The sequence below is a fragment of the Leucopleurus acutus genome (assembly GCF_964270905.1).
Source record: "Leucopleurus acutus genome assembly, chromosome: 9".
NCBI lineage: Eukaryota > Metazoa > Chordata > Mammalia > Artiodactyla > Delphinidae > Leucopleurus > Leucopleurus acutus.
In genome coordinates this window covers 19,342,130-19,359,005 of record NC_139144.1, presented here as the reverse complement: position 1 = coordinate 19,359,005, position 16,876 = coordinate 19,342,130, and the positions used below count along the sequence as shown (strand labels likewise).

The 16,876-nt window shown below is 36.6% G+C and overlaps 1 protein-coding gene across 3 annotated transcripts in view; it reads right to left on the bottom strand.

Annotated features, from left to right (window-relative positions):
• COG5 (component of oligomeric golgi complex 5) overlaps nucleotides 1–16,876 on the bottom strand; it is a 282,510-nt gene that overhangs the window by 131,940 nt on the left and 133,694 nt on the right. The gene's annotated exons all lie outside the window — the stretch shown is intronic.

Sequence of the window (16,876 nt, the reverse complement as noted above, 5' to 3'; positions counted from 1 at the left end):
TCTGCAATAAGTCAAGTTTCCATTTATGTGTTTTTGTTTCTGGACCATCAATTCTGTGCTATTTCTCTGTCCTTACACTAATTCACCTATGTAAATTATTGTACCCTTAAAGTAAGTTTTGATAGTCCTCTGCCTCTGTTCTTATCAATTTGATATAGGCTACTCTTGGTTCATGGTACATCCATATAAATTTTATAACAGGCTTGACAATTTCCATTTAAAACAAAAAGGCCTGTGGAATTATGGGTTTGCACTAAGTCTACAGATAAAATTAGAAAAAATGGAAATCTTTGTAATATTGAGCTCTCCAATCCATGAATATATTATCTCTCTTCATTTATTCAGGTCTCCTTTAATTCCTATTAATATTATTATAGTTTCTGTAAAGGGATTTTACATATCTTTGATTTTTATTATTCCTACACATTTGATGTTTTTTGATATTATAAATAGTAATTTAAAATTTTTCTGTTTCTCTGTTGCTATTATATTAAAAACACCACTGATTTTTCTAAATGGAATTTTACCAAACTTTCAAAACTCAGTCATTAATTACTTTATTTGTAGATTGTTTTGGATTTGCTATACATAAGATCATGTTATCTCTGAATAATCTTTATTTTTTTCCTTTCTAGTCCTTCTACATTTTATTGCCTTTTTTTTTTTTTTTTTTTTTTTTTGCTGTACGCAGGCCTCTCACTGTTGTGGCCTCTCCCGTTGCGGAGCACAGGCTCCGGACGCGCAGGCTCAGCGGCCATGGCTCACAGGCCCAGCAGCTCCGCGGCATGTGGGACCTTCCCGGACCGGGGCACAAACCCGTATCCCCTGCATCGGCAGGCGGACTCTCAACCACTGCGCCACCAGGGAAGCCCTTATTGCTTTTTCTTATAACCCTGGTTAGGAGAGTCAGTAATCTGCTGAGTAAAAGTGATAAAAATGGATTAATGAAGTTCTATTCTTGGTCTGCTAAGAGTATTTTTACACACAGATTGATGCTGAACTTTATTAAATGCTTTCTCTCTTTATACGTGTTGAGATCATCAATTTTTTTCCTTTACTGAAGAAATTACATTACACTTCTAAACAAAAGCCATCTTGGTCATGATAAATTACCCTTTTTAGATATCCCTGACTTACATTTGCTAATAGTTTGTTTAGTATTTTTGCATCAATTTTCAAGAAAGATAGCTATTAAATTTTCTTCCCCATGATATCCTTATCTTGATTTCCACTTTATACTGGCTTTATAAAATAATCATGTAAGCATTGCCTCTTTTTCAATTCTTATATAGAGTTCATGTAACATTAGTTTATTTACATGCATGTGTAGTCAGTTGAGATGAGGTCATACTGGATTATGGTGAGCTCTAAATCCAATGACTGATGTCCTTATGAGAGAATAACACACTCAGAGACACACACAGTGAAAAAGGTCTCTTGACAAGAGACAGAGAATGGAGTGACACAGTTAACAAGCCATGGAACTTCAAGCACTGATTGGAGCCACTAGAAGCTAGGAAAAGACAAGGAATGATTCTTCCTTAGAGCCCTCAGAAGGAGACTGACCCTGCCAACACCTCAATTTGGATTTCTAACCTCCAGAACTATGAGAGAATAAATTTCTGTTGTTTTAAGTTACCTGGTTTGTGGTAATTTGATATAGCAGCCCTAGGAAATCAATACAGAGGGTTAAGAGCAACAGGAAAAAAACACATATGCTTGGGCTTCCCTGGTGGCGCAGTGGTTGAGAGTCCACCCGCCGATGCAGGGGACACGGGTTCGTGCCCCGGTCCGGGAAGATCCCACAGGCCGCGGGGCGGCTGGGCCCGTGAGCCATGGCTGCTGGGTCTGCACGTCCGGAGCCTGTGCTCCGCAACGGGAGAGGCCACAACAGTGAGAGGCCCGCGTACCGCAAAACAAAACAAAACAAAACAAACAAACAAAAAATACATTGCAACCCAAATATCCATTGAATGGATGAAGAAAATATGTATTCATATGATGAAATATTGCTCAGCCTTAAAAAGGAAAGAAATCCTGTCACATGCTACAACGTGGATGAACTTTGAGCATATTATGCTACGTGGAAAAAAAAGCAGTCACACAAAAAATTACTGTGTGATTACATTTTATGAAGATAATATTATTTATATATTATTTATATGAAGACTGTACATATGGAGACAAATTCACAGACAGAAATTAGAACAGTGGTTGCCAGGGACCGAGGGACAGACAGCAATAGGAGTTGTTGTTCAATGGACACAGACTTTCAGTCCAGCGAGATGAAGAGACTTCTGGAGACTGGATGAGCATTAATGTAAATGTACTTAACACTAATGAACCCTGATGGTGGTAAATTTCATGTTATGTGTATTTTATCACAACTTAAAAAACACATATGCTTGGATTTCATCTTCTTTGATAGGTTTAGGAATGAGGCCAAGGAATCTGGATAACTGTGATAAACCTAATTTTTCTACTGTAGTCATCCAGTAAGGACCTATTATGAACCAGGCATTACTTTAGGGGTTTGATACACGTGAGGTCTAATCCTCCCCAAAAAAACATTCAAAATAGTTGTACTGTTCTCTACTGAAAGACAGGGAAACTGAGGAATAGAGAAGTTAGCCGAAGCTCCAAGACAACAAAGAATAAATGGCAGAGCAAGGATTCAAACATTAAAATGTCTGCTTTTAAAGTTCATGCTTTTTCCAAATAACAATGGTTACTTGCAAATAACTGTTAGTACCAATTAAAGTCTGATTTTCTTTAAGCAGTAAAATAAAGTTTAAAAGTAAGTAAGAATGACCAATAAATGCTATCTTTTTACTTTGCTAATAAGTAAGGACATTTTTTAAAACTTCACTATCTGCTATCATCACTTCATAAAAGGAAGGTTATTTAAATAACAAGAAAAATAGAGAGGAAGTTCTCAGAGTAAGTCACTACCTTGTTTTTATTCTGAATTTTCATGAGAACTGATAAAACCTCAGCATGATTGCTACCAACATACAGGTCAGTGTCGGGAAACCTGTACTTATGTTACCTTTCTGTACAAATGAACAGGTTGGCCAATCTTGCTTGCATACAATATCCTCAAGTTTAAAGTCTCCCTGAAAACTGCCCGTGAAGAAATTCCTTCTTTCCTAGTACCCTGGGCCACTGTGTTCTCTGGGAAGTTTAATGGTTTTAATTCAGCGACAAATAGTTAATCAATTCCTTGCCTCACTCACCTGGCTCCCCATTCTCTGCTGCAAATCCCAACTTTAGCAGAGTTTAAATCAGTAAAATCATAAATTGCCCTTAACAGGATCCTCTTTCTCATCCCACAGGTAGTCCTTGCAAATACAATGCGAACACTTCAATTCACCGCTCATCTTGGAACTGCCTGCTTTGTGGGCCTATTTTCTCAGTGCTCCAGGATCAGCTCTAGGACTTCTCTGTTTCCTTACACCACCTACCCAACCGCCCATCTTTACAAAACCAGACCCACTCTCGGTACTTTGTGCCCTTGCGAGGTCTGCATTCATTGCCATGTCCCACCCTGATCTGTGGAAACAGTATACCACATGGAGATGCCTTCTCCCCTAGATAGTAATGCTTAAAATGGCCTTCATATACATTAATTTTCTTTTGTCAACAGAACGTAAGTAGAATAACTATTACAATGCTCATTTCACAGTTAGGTAACTAAAGTACCGAGAGGACAGGCCCATAGCTGGATACTGGCAGGCCAGTTTTAGGCCTCGGCCCCTTCACTCCCTATTCTATACTCTGCAACAGGTCATCCTGTCACCACTTGTCTCTAAATCTCCAGATATACCAGTTTTGCAGGTATTTGTAAGAGGTCTCAAAACAAAATAACCACATTTGAAAAAGACCACACTTTCTAGAAAGATAAACTACTGAAAATGTAGCAATGTCTTCTCTTTAAATGAGAGAGTCAATATTCTAGGAGCAATTTTTCTACAAATTGTCACTGTGACCTTCAATAAATCACTTAACCATATATGAAATTTCCCAACTTCAGAAACTGTAATATAAAATGAGATGAAAGACCAGGTAGTAGAGTAGATCTACTTCATAAGTAGATCAAGACAGATTTCTACGTCTTCAAAAACATTTCGGGAGATGGCACAACCATTTGCTTTTTAAACTAAAATTATCTCTTTTGCTTTGGATACAAATATGGATGATGTCATTTTTTTCTTTCTTTTTCAACAACTCTGTAGCATACACGGGAGGAAAATAAAACCGCACAAGAGTACAGTGAGAAAAGAAGCACAGTTGTTTAGGATCCTTAAAAAGCTTGCCAGAACAGGAACACTGGGCTTCCCTGGTGGCACAGTGGTTGAGAGTCCGCCTGCTGATGCAGGGGATGCGGGTTCGTGCCCTGGTCCGGGAAGATCCCACAAGCCACGGAGCGGCTGGGCCTGTGAGCCATGGCCGCTGAGCCTGCGTGTCTGGAGCCTGTGCTCCGCAACGGGAGAGGCCACAACAGTGAGAGGCCCGCGTACCGCAAAAAACAAAAACAAAAACAGAAACACTGTAACCAAAGCAACAGCTGGCACTCAGCTAAAGGAACAGAGAGATAGCAAGACTGCTGTAAATATTGTGCCATAAAATAGCAAGCAATGTTCTCACGTTAACTAAGCTATAGTTAATAAGAGATGACCTCTGTGAGCATAAATACAGTATTAAATCAAAAGTCTGATAGGATTTTAAAAGCTTCATATAATTGAAATTAGAAATGGAAAAGGTGACAGAATCTGATTTAATTAGAAACAAAATGCAAAAATCACATAAATGTTCAAGACCAGGATGCCACTCTGCAAGAATCAAATAATCCTTGTATCACAAAGACTAATGATCACATTTTACTTTTTCCCCTAATGAACTAATTCTTTAGCAGTTAAATTCTTTTTCTTTAGGTTTCATATATAAAAGAATACAATGAGCCAAGGGAAGGAAAAGGACAAATAAAAGAAGATAAAATTTTCCTGCTGCTATTCTGCTATTTTGGTTATTAGGAGGTTTCAGGACTACAGTATTTCTTCAAGGTTTGATTAGTAATCCATTTCATACTCAATTAAAATAAGACAAAAAATAAGTACCCCCAAAATCACATTAAAAAGGGGGGAGTGATGGAGAAAGGTGGGGAGGGAGATGGAGAGGGAAATGATCTACAAGTCCCCAACCCGGCTTCCCGAAAAACATAGAGGTTATAGTGAGAAAAATGCAAAGTCAGTTCAAGCAAAAATTCAAAGAACAGGTAACTTCCACTATATAGACAATCCTTACTGCTGGGGGGGAAAAATAAAAGCTTATTATTTTATTTTTTTATAGCACAGAAAGGATACAGATCTAAGAATTTTTATCACAAAGAAGATAATTCTTTAAACCACTACCTCCGAAGACTATGTATTTAATAAAATTAGGCTAGCTTTCAGGTAAATTTAAGTCAATAAAAAACATAGCACCTTTATCTTCCCTGGTGGCGCAGTGGTTGAGAGTCCACCTGCCGATGCAGGGGACACGGGTTCGTGCCCCGGTCCGGGAAGATCCCACATGCCACGGAGCAGCTAGGCCCGTGAGCCATGGCCGCTGAGCCTGCGCGTCTGGAGCCTGTGCTCCAAAACGGGAGAGGCCACAACAGTGAGAGGCCCGCATATGGCAAAAAAAAAAAAAAAAAAAAGCATAGCACCTTAATCATGCACAATAACTGAGGAATTCTAAGATCCAAATATTTTATTTCTCCAGAATAGTGTTAATAAATTCACAACATCTTATACATAACAAGTATATCATATCATAGGCCAAAATATTTAAGGCAATTTATAGTAACTGTGTGCCCTAACATGATACATACACTGGACACTTTTTTTGAATCTATGACATGTCTAAAACACTGAAGACTTAATGGAGCCCCATGGGAGATTACAAGTACTGAAGGAAGAGAGAATCGCATTAAATAACGTAATTTAAAGGCAAGAATTATATTAGCTACCTCGGTTGTGATCCAGAGCTTACCAGTGGCTTTTCTGATTCAATAGCATGGAGCCCACTAATGCTTGATATGTACTTCTCAGCTAACCTAATAAGATTATATCAGAACCTGTTAACAATCAGCAGTCAACAGTGCAAAACCCAAATGAAATTAACAAACTAAGAAGAACATTTAATAGCGCAGTATGATCTTATCAACCAAAAATCACCTTTATTCTAGCCCTTTTTGAAAAGCAGCAGAAAAAAAGAAGAGCTATAAAAAGGCACGGGGAAAATGAGAGGAAAAAGAAAAAGAAGGAGACAAAAGAATGAAAGTGAACATATATCGCAAGAGGAAGGTTCTACAAAAAAAGAAGTAATAACACAAAGAGACTAAAAAATGGAGACGGTAAAGAGATGATCAATATACAGAAAAAGGTTCTTTTAACTTCCAAATTCTTTATAAAATGAACCTTGAGAGCATAGTCTATATGAATCTACAGTTTGGCATTAAGTAAAAGTTTTTAAATGATGCCAATACTTAGAATAATATTCCCATCCTATAAGATAATAGCAGATAATATTTCAAGGACACTAAAAATGTGTTTAATAATAAAATGAATTTTATAGGAAAATAAAAGTAATCATGAGACATGAATGTTTCAAGCACCCAAATCTCACTCTGTCAATATAAATTTTTAACTTAAATGTATGTATGTGGCTTACTTTTTTTTTTTTTTTTTTTTTTTGCAGTACGCAGGCCTCTCACTGTTGTGGCCTCTCCCGTTACGGAGCACAGGCTCCGGACGCGCAGGCTCAGCGGCCATGGCTCACGGGCCCAGCCGCTCCGCGGCATGTGGGATCCCCCTGGACTGGGGCACGAACCCGCGTCCCCTGCATCGGCAGGCGGACTCTCAACCATTATGCCACCAGGGAAGCCCATAGCTTACTTTTAAATAAAGTAATACAATATAATAATTCTAGTCATTCTGTGCTTTACCAAAGATATTTATGGCAGGCATTATTAGGTATTCCCTAAAATTCATTCCCTCCTTCTTTCTTATTACTAAAATCCTAATTTTCTCCAGGGGTGGCAGTGTGCACTGCAACAGGCAATAGTTCTTGAGTAGCTTAAGCCAATGTTTACAGTTCTGTTCCTCTTTCCAGATACTTGCTTTCATAGTCCTCCTGACAGTTGGGGTTACCATGAGACCCATATCTGGTCAATGAGACATAAGGATAGGTCCACTGGAGCAATTTTGAAAAAGGATTTTGTAATGCTGCCTTTTGGCTGGCAGCTGGCACTGCCCCATCTCCACTCCGTGAACATGGATTAATGTCTGCAGTGTGACAGCTATCTTGTGACCATGACGTGACAAGCAAGGGGACACTAAGGAAGGCAGAATGGAAAGAAAGACCTGCATGCTTGTGAAGTAGGCTGAAACAATATTAGCACCACCCACATCCAGACAAATCCCTATCTATTTAAGCCACTGTTGGTCTAGCTTGTTGTTATAGCACTAGCAGTTGCATCCAGCACCAAACTGATTAAAACACAATATATAAAAATACATGAGGGACTTCTCTGGTGGTCCAATGATTAAGACTTTGCCTTCCAATGCAGGGGGTGTGGGTTAGATCCCTGTTGGGGGAGCTAAGATCCCACATGCCTCGCAGCCAAAAAACCAAAACATAAAACAGAAGCAATATTGTAACAAATTCAGTAAAGACTTTAAAAATGGTCCACATCCAGGGCTTCCCTGGTGGCGCAGTGGTTGAGAATCCGCCTGCCGACGCAGGGGACACGGGTTCGTGCCCCGGTCTGGGAAGATCCCACATGCCGCAGAGCGGCTGGGCCCGTGAGCCGTGGCCGCTAAGCCTGTGTGTCCGGAGCCTGTGCTCCGCAACAGGAGAGGCCACAACAGTGAGAGGCCCGCGTACCGAAAAAAAAAAAAAAAATGGTCCACATCCAAAAAAAAAAAATTCTAAAAACAAAAGAACGGAAACATGAATCTATAACAATACTTAAGAAAAACGAGAACAAAAGTATGCCTCATTTGCTACCTTGGGTAGTGACTTATATAAACTCATTAGTCTGTAAATTGGTAATAAAAAATGCAAAATTTAAACATTTATCCATCATTTTAAAAAGGAACTGCAGTTCAGGGTAACCAAATATCCTTAATTAATGAGTGAAAATTCTTCTTTACATAAGAATCACGGCTAGCAAATATAAACTAATAAAAAAAATAGAAAATGACTTTTTCACAATCTCTGTTGAAAAAAATAAAAAGATTTAGGCAAAAATCATCAACAGACATTAAAACCATTAGGAGAAAAACTGACAGAGATTTAATTATTCTCAAGGTGCCAAAATATATGCAAATTCACAATGAAGTAATTCAGTGAAGGAAAAAAATAATCTTTTTCAACAAAAGGTGCTCGAACAACTGAATATGTCTATGAGGAAAAAAATGAACCTTACACTGTACATAAAAATTAAACTTAAAACATAAAATTATAAACTTCTAAAGGAAAACATAGGAGGAAAGCTTTCCAACTTCAGGGTAGGCAAAAATTTCTTATATAACATGCATATGAAAACATGGATAAACCGGCCTTTAGCAAAACTAAAAGATTTTGCTCTTCGTAAAAGATGATGTCTTTTGAAAAAAATTAATAAAGTTAATAAAAGCCTAGCAGGACTGATCAAGAAACAAGAAACAGCAACAAAGATACATTGTACAGAATAGGGAAATATAGCCATTATTTTGCAATACATTTAAATAGAGTATAATCTATAAAAATATTGAATCACTGTGTTGCATGCCTGAAACCAATATATTATAAATCAACTATACTTCAATTTTTAAAAACTTTTTAAAAAGAAACAAGAAACGATCCAAAATATAAAAATAAAAGACAATTTCAAGGGGGAAAACAAGGCAGCATTATTCCTAATAGCCAAAAACTGTAACCAACTGAATGTCCATCAACCTATCAAGACATAAGCAAAGTGAGTAGATCCATAGGCTGGAACATTACTCAGCAGTAAAAAGGACTATCTGTACTTGCAACAACACAGATGAACCTAAATAAAATACTGTGCTAAATGAAAGAAGCTAAATATGTAAGATTACCTACTGTACGGTTCCATTTATATGACACTTTTAGAAAACAGCAACTCTATAGACAGAAAGCAAATCAGTGATTGCCTGGGTTTGGGGGTGGGAGGAAGAACTGACTGCAAACAGGAAGGAGGGAAGTGTTTTGTGGTGATAGCAGTTAAAAAACTATCTGGGTTGTGAGATGGTTGCACAAATGTATAAATTTAGTAAACTCATCAAACTATATGCTTAAATGCACAAATGTAAATTACACCTCAATAACAATGCTAAAAGGAAAAAAGGCAAGCCATAGGATGGGAGGAAATATTTACAATTCACACTAATAACAAAAGACTGGTACCCAGAATACATTAAGAATTCTTACAAATCAATAAGAAGACAATAAAGTCTTTAAATGTTAGGCAAAGACCTTTCACTATTAGGCATTTGAAAAGTTGGTCACATCAGCAATCAAGAAAAGGCAAATAAAAACTACACTGAGAATCTATTATATCCCCATTAAAATGGCTAAAATTTAAAAGACTGACAACATCAAATTTTGGTGAGGATCTAGAGGAACAAAAATTCTAATCTACTGATATGGGAATGTGAAATGACAGAACCACTTTGGAACTAGCAGACTCTATAAAAAGTAAACATATTATTCTTTGCAAAAACCCAACCATTCTTTGCCTTAGGTATTTACTCAAGAAAAAGGAAACATGCTGAGACAAAGCCATGTATCTGCTCATAGCAGCTTTGTCTGCAGTATCCCTAAACTGGAAATAACCCAAATGCCTGTCAACAAGTGAATAGATAAATGTACTTCAATATAATGTAATGCTAACTACCAATAAAAATATGACCAAACTACCAATATACAGAACATGAATCAATCTCAAAATAACTATGTTGAATGGATAGAGCCACACACAAGAAAGAACACACTGTATAACTCCAATTATATAAAACTATGGACAATGCAAATTAATCCATAGTGCTGCAAAGTGGTTGCCTGGTTCTTCATTTTTTTCCAAACTACAAAATAAAAATTTTAGTATTTACTACTCTAATAAAAAGCCAACATAAGATTATCTAAATTGAGTAAAATAAAATAGAGTTAACCAAGTACAAAAGTTCTGAATTTTTGAGAAACGGAAAACAACTTACACATAGATTAAAGAGTGATTACCAAATTTTAACCAAAGAGTAGTGACAGAATTCTATATGACATACAATGGAAATTCAGTCAGTTGATGAAAAAATTATTCACAGTTCAGTGACCTGAAAAACTATGGAAAGCAATAACACCAAAAGACCTTAAGGTTGAAAGCAGACAGTTAATTAGATGTGAATCTACACTGCAAGATAGCAATAAAATAACGAAGCAACCAATGTTACTGTGGGTTGTTCATGAAAGAGACTATGTCAAAGAAAAAGAAAATAACATGACTGAGGCTTCCCTGGTGGCACAGTCGTTAAGAATCCGCCTGCCAATGCAGGGGACGCGGGTTCGAGCCCTAGGCCGGGAAGATCTCACATGCCGCGGAGCAACTAAGCCCATGTGCCACAACTACTGAGCCACGCTCTAGAGCCCGCGAGCCACAACTACTGAGCCCACAAGCCACAACTACTGAGCCCACGAGCCACAACTACTAAGCCCGTGTGCCACAACTACTGAAGCCCACGTGCCTAGAGCCCATGCTCTGCAACAAGAGAAGCCACCGTAATGAGAAGCCCGTGCACCGCAACGAAGAGCAGCCCCCGCTTGCCACAAGCAGAGAAAGCCTGCGCGCAGCAACGAAGACCCAACGTAGCCAAAAATAAAATAAATTAATTTTAAAAAGAGGAAAGAAAATAACATGACTGTATAATATAGAAACAAGAAAAATATTACCACTTTACATTTGGCATAAAACAAAAACACAGAGAAACACCATATGATAATTAAAATATTGCAAAAGAGGAGATGGTGCTGGGAGGAAGAAAAGATGGAAGGAAGGAAAATGGTAAAGCGCCCACCATGAAGAAAATACAACCATTTAAAGCACACATTTAATGTCCTTAAAGGGCAAGATAGCAAATATTTTAGGCTTTGGCGGCCACATAGTATACATATGGTCTCTGCTGTATACTGCTCTTTCGGTTTTTTTCCCCCAACCATATAAAAATGTAAAAACAATTAGTACTTGAGCCATACAGAAACAGTCCACAGACTGTACTTTTGCCAATCCTTGATTTAGAATGTTAAATAACAAATTAATTCCCACTCAAAAAAATATTAAAAAAAATAGTAAGCACATGCTAAACAAGACTAATTAAGCTTTAGGGAAAACATTTAGATGATCAGTTTAAAATCTAAGGAAAGCTAACAGTGATAAGAGCAAACAGATGAGGGGCAGGTGGCAAATTATCCACTGAGGCTGGTAAAATAAAGAAAACACATGAAACCTTTAGATCTGTGTAACTTGAAGAGCTCTTACTATAATCACCCTTTACATATTTTTTAATTGAGGTATAATTTACATACAACATTATATTAGTTTCAGGTATATAACATAATGATTTGATATTTGTATATATTTTAAAATGACTACCACAATAAGTCTAGTTAACATCTTTCACCACACATTGCTACAAAAATGTTTTTTCTTGTGGTGAGCACGTTTAAGATCTATTCTCTTAGCAATTTTCAAACATACAACACAGTATTATTAACTATAGTTGCCATGGTGTACATTATATCCTCATGACTTATTTATTTTATAACTAGAAGTTTGTATCTTTTGGCCCCCTTCACCCATCTCACCCATCCCCTCAAAGTATTTATTGCGTGTCAGGAAAAATGTTTCGTACAAGAGTTGAAAAATCACTGGAACTTTATATTTAGTAAATGCAAAAACACTGGGAACAAATATACAAAAGGAGTTTCTGTAGATTCAAATGATGAGATCTGTTGTAGAATTCATGAGACCAGCCAGGAAAACTAGCAGCTAACAATAGGAAAGCTAGACCTCTTAAAGCAGATATTCAGCTTGACAAATCAACTGATATTGAGTCTACTATTGGTGTTTGTTGGGCACATAGAGAAGAAAAGGATCACAAAAGACTTGCTGCATGCTGAACTCTACCATAATTAATCAACAGAGTCAACTTAGCCAGGAAGTTCCTTTTGAAGTTTGAGAAAATGCTTAACTTCCATAAATCTTCAACACAACACATTTGAATTGGTACCCTCTCTGTGCTAAAAACAATTCAGAATTTTTAACTACAAAAGTAAAAAGGGTTCATAACATCATAATCACTTCCTGTATGCTATGTAGACATTTATTTAGTGAACTTCAATTCTACTTTGTCATCTTAGAGAGACTCTGTCTAGATCATGCTATCACGGTACTTTTAGCTGACAACTGATAAGCACCTGCACTCTGTGTGGACCTGACAGAGGAGGCTTTCTGACTTAGGGAAAAGGCAGGTTCGTGGATGTTTGCCTCCCAGTACTGACAACAACTACAACAGGGGAAATTACAGTCCAGCACAGAGCTGAAAGACCCTCTTCCTTGACTTTTAAAGACATATAAGCACATCATCTTCCTCCATCCTGGAACCTCCAGAAAGCCCAGCACTTGTTTATTGGAAAAGCTTATAATTCACAAGTTAAAGCCATCTTTCTAATTAAAATGTAATCATTCCACTGTGGGGGCCTGGTATCTATGGTGATGCAGGAACTCATCCAGATCAAAATCTCTGTCACCTATTTTTGAAAGCTAGTTACAGCTTGAGGTAATGGAGTCTGTTGCGATCTTGAAAATACTGTAAGGTTCTCTCTTTCTTTGTCTGGCTTCTTTCAATGAAAGATTCTCAGGATCAGCAAAAAAGAGAAATAGGAATCAAGGAAGAGCTGCAGATAGTCCCAATGTTTGGGACAAACACTGCCTGTCGAATTGACGAATGTTTTTCTAATGTGATGATAATGATATGCTTCACCAGAAGATGAACTCTGGGTCATCAATCCTTCCAAACATTGTGTAAAGAGAGTAGCAGTGGTATCACTACAAACCTTTTCCATATAAACTTAATAAGGCTTTGTGAAGTCAGAAGTTTACTTATAATTTTCTACTGTAAGAAGAAAAAACAGTTCCTTAGTATCTAAATAATTATTTAGTTTATGTCTTCCAAGACATAAATTTTGTAAAACTGTAGTGGAGACTTTGTAAGGCTACAAAAGCTATTAAAACCTACAAATGAATACAGCACATTTAAGCAATTAACTAGGGAAAAAACAGTAATGATCAAAAACAAGTTATCTGCATTTATTTAAAAATTTTTGGTTTTGGAAAAAGAATGCAACAAAAAGAAATTACACTCATTTTCTTTTAGTAAATTTAAGTTTTACAATTAATTGATATTGAAAATGACGGTCCCAACTATATACTCAGTAAAAGAAGATCACTAATATTTTTGAGAAACCAAATTAATGTCAGAAGTTGATTATTAAATGCAAGTAAGGACATGTTAATTTTTCAAAAGTTCCTTGTGTACTGAACATCTCTATTCAGGTTATGAGCCTATAAACTATGAAACTGTGTAATATTTCATGAATGCAATATTACTTCAAAATTAAAATGCTATTGTTTTAGTCTATATATATAATAAATATTAACAATATATTTAACTATTTCAATTATTTCTTATAAATGGGAGAATATATTTCGAGAAGCAAATAGATATAAGCTGCAGCATCTGTTTTAATGGGAAGTGGAAAGAGTATTCCAGGCATAAAAAGAACATGAAAGCCCTAAAGGAGGAAGGAAAATAGGCATGTGAAAAACTAAAAGAAAGCTTGTGAGACTGAGAAATAGAGAACACAGGGGAGAGTGGCATAAAAGGGGTATATTTACATGTTGATGAGAAGAAACAAAGTAAAAGACACAGGATGAAGATATGAGAGACAGAAATATAAACAAGATAAGAAAACGGGATCCAGAGTACAGGTGATGTGAGAGGCACCTCTGTGAAGCAGAAATTAAGGGCATCCGCCTTAGTTGGTATGTGGGGTGAGAGGGTAAGGTTAGTGGAAAGTGGAGAGTCTAAAACAGTCATTTCAGAGAATGGAAAAAAGAAAGATGGCCAGAGAAACATAAAAATTTTGAGGAACTGGTTAAGATTAGTCATCACATGGAAGCTTCCCAAAGAAATTTTAACACTTTAAAAATTCCTTTTTCAATATAAATTGCTTCACAAATTGTCAAATGATTTAAAATGTAATTATTTAACAAAATTAGAATAAACTGCTTGGTTCTATTGAAGAAAGGGGGGTAGCAAGCACTCCAGACCATGACTCTACTGCTTGCTAGCTGAGTAATCTACAGCTAATTTCTTAACCTTTCCAGGCCTTTGTTTCCTTAACTATAAAAAGTGGATAATTATATCTTCCTCACATATTTGTCACTGTGACTGAGATAACAAATGTAAAGTGACTAACACAAAATCCTGGCAGAGAGGAGGCATTCAGTAAAGGTTAGTTTCATCCTTAATTCCCAAACTGCCTGCTGACACAGCTGGATGACACCTCTGACTTGTTGCTTTCTAAGAGGAAAAGGAAAGAGGCTCCAAAACACAGGCTCTTTCCACTAAAACATCCTGCTTCCCAAGAACATTATCTCAGGGACATCATTACTGATAAGGGTTTAATCTCCTCAGCTCTGCAAAGCCAGAAACCTGACTTTGTGAAAATAACGCAGAGTACCCAGGTCTGAGGGAGACAGACACACATGACTAAATTCAGAAATAAATGATGTTATAAACACGAATATCAATTTACACATGATAAATATTGTTAAAATTGTGAAGTGAACCAGAATGTTAATATTGGCAAATCTCCCTTTTGGAAAATTATGGAGGAAGCCAAATTATACTCAGAAGGTTACGTTATACCTATGGAATTTAACGAGACTAAGGAATTGGAAAATATTAATGGCTAATGTCAACAAACTATGATAAAATAATATATGCAGCCTTACAGAGACAATATTCCCATCCACTGAGCAGAATCTACCTTACTCTAAACCAGCCTGAAACATACAACAAAATTAAAGCTCCCTGGTTCTATGCAGACCATTTCACACTTACCCATGTAGACACACAATATTTTAGATTTTTTTCTTCTTTACCTTTCTAACAATTTCATTGATTACATACAGGCCATTGGCTAAACAACAACAGTCACCAACTTAAATAATCTTTTGACTAACTTTAGAGTCTGAAAATATAACAACACTATCAATATTTAGGGAATATTCGTTCCTTAAAAGTTTAACAGTTTAATTTCACTATGAGTTAAAAACTGAAGCAAAGTCATATTTGACAACTATTAAAATGTACACATGGGACTTCCCTGGTGGCGCAGTGGTTAAGAATCTGCCTGCCAATGCAGGGGACACAAGTTCGATCCCTGATCTGGGAAGATCCCACCTGCTGCGGAGCACCTAAGCCTGTGCGCCACAACTACTGAGCACGCGTGCCACGATTACTGAAACCCGCGCACCTAGAGCCCGCGCTCCGCAAAAAGAGAAGCCACTGCAATGAGAAGCCCGCACACCACAACGAAGAGTAGCCCCCACTCGCCGCACTAGAGAAAGCCTGCGCGCAGCAGCGAAGACCCAACACAGCCAAATAAAATAAAATAAATAAATTTATATTAAAAAAATGTACACAAAATAGCAACATACCTAAAATAAGTTTGCTTAGGCACAACTATGCTAGAAAATATTTTCCCACTTTAAATATATGAGAATACAATAAAAAATAAGCCTTTAAAAGTAACCACTTCTTTGTGTTAAAATCCCCCATCTCTATTAAAAATAGTATTTTAGTCCTACAAACTGTGATATTGTTTCCTTTCTGCCATTATTAGTTTTCATTTCCATGACTCTAAAATACAGTAAATTATTAAGAATTGCATAAATTAAAGATATATGCATACATATACATGGCAATAAAAACTTCACAGGTAAAAAAATACTCAACAGTATTTATAAAGTTTTAAATCTCTAATGTAGTGATAATAGGAACATTAGACAAATACAAAAATCTTGTGATGCTGCACTTTCTGAAATGTTACTTGTTTCCTTTCCTGCAACTAAATGAGCTGGGCTAAAGCCATTTTCTATAGAAATATTCATGTTAATTCAAAATTGACTTGGAATTCCTTAAATATTTCTTTGAGAATAAAATTTCCTCTATTATTTGATGTAGACAAGTATCTTATTTTTAAACAGTATAAGCATTTTATCTTCACAGTGAGACTGCGAGTTAAAACATGATTGGCAGCAGATAAAACTAAACTCTAGCGTTAGAATAAAAGCTACGTTTGGGAAAGAAAGAGAGAGGAGTGATTGTGAGAGGGAGTGAAGAGACTCCAGGAATGCTGGTAACGTCCTATTTCTTGACCTGGGTTTTAATTTCACAGGTGTGTTCACACTGCGATATTTCATTCTACGTGTATGTCTATAATTTGTTCACTTTTCATTATATATATGATAATCAACTTTAAAAATTCATTCAAAACAGTAACTGACATTCAGTTATTTTTAATTACAACAGTTAAGAACTGGAAGTCAAATAAATACCTTCCTGATTCAGAGACTACTTAAAGAACTGAATATTTATAAAATTGTTTTTGTCCAATACAAATGCACAAAATGAAATTCCTGGTTTAAAGAATATGAATTTTAAAATGGATACTAATAATGGTATTTGGGTCCAGTACAAATGGAGAA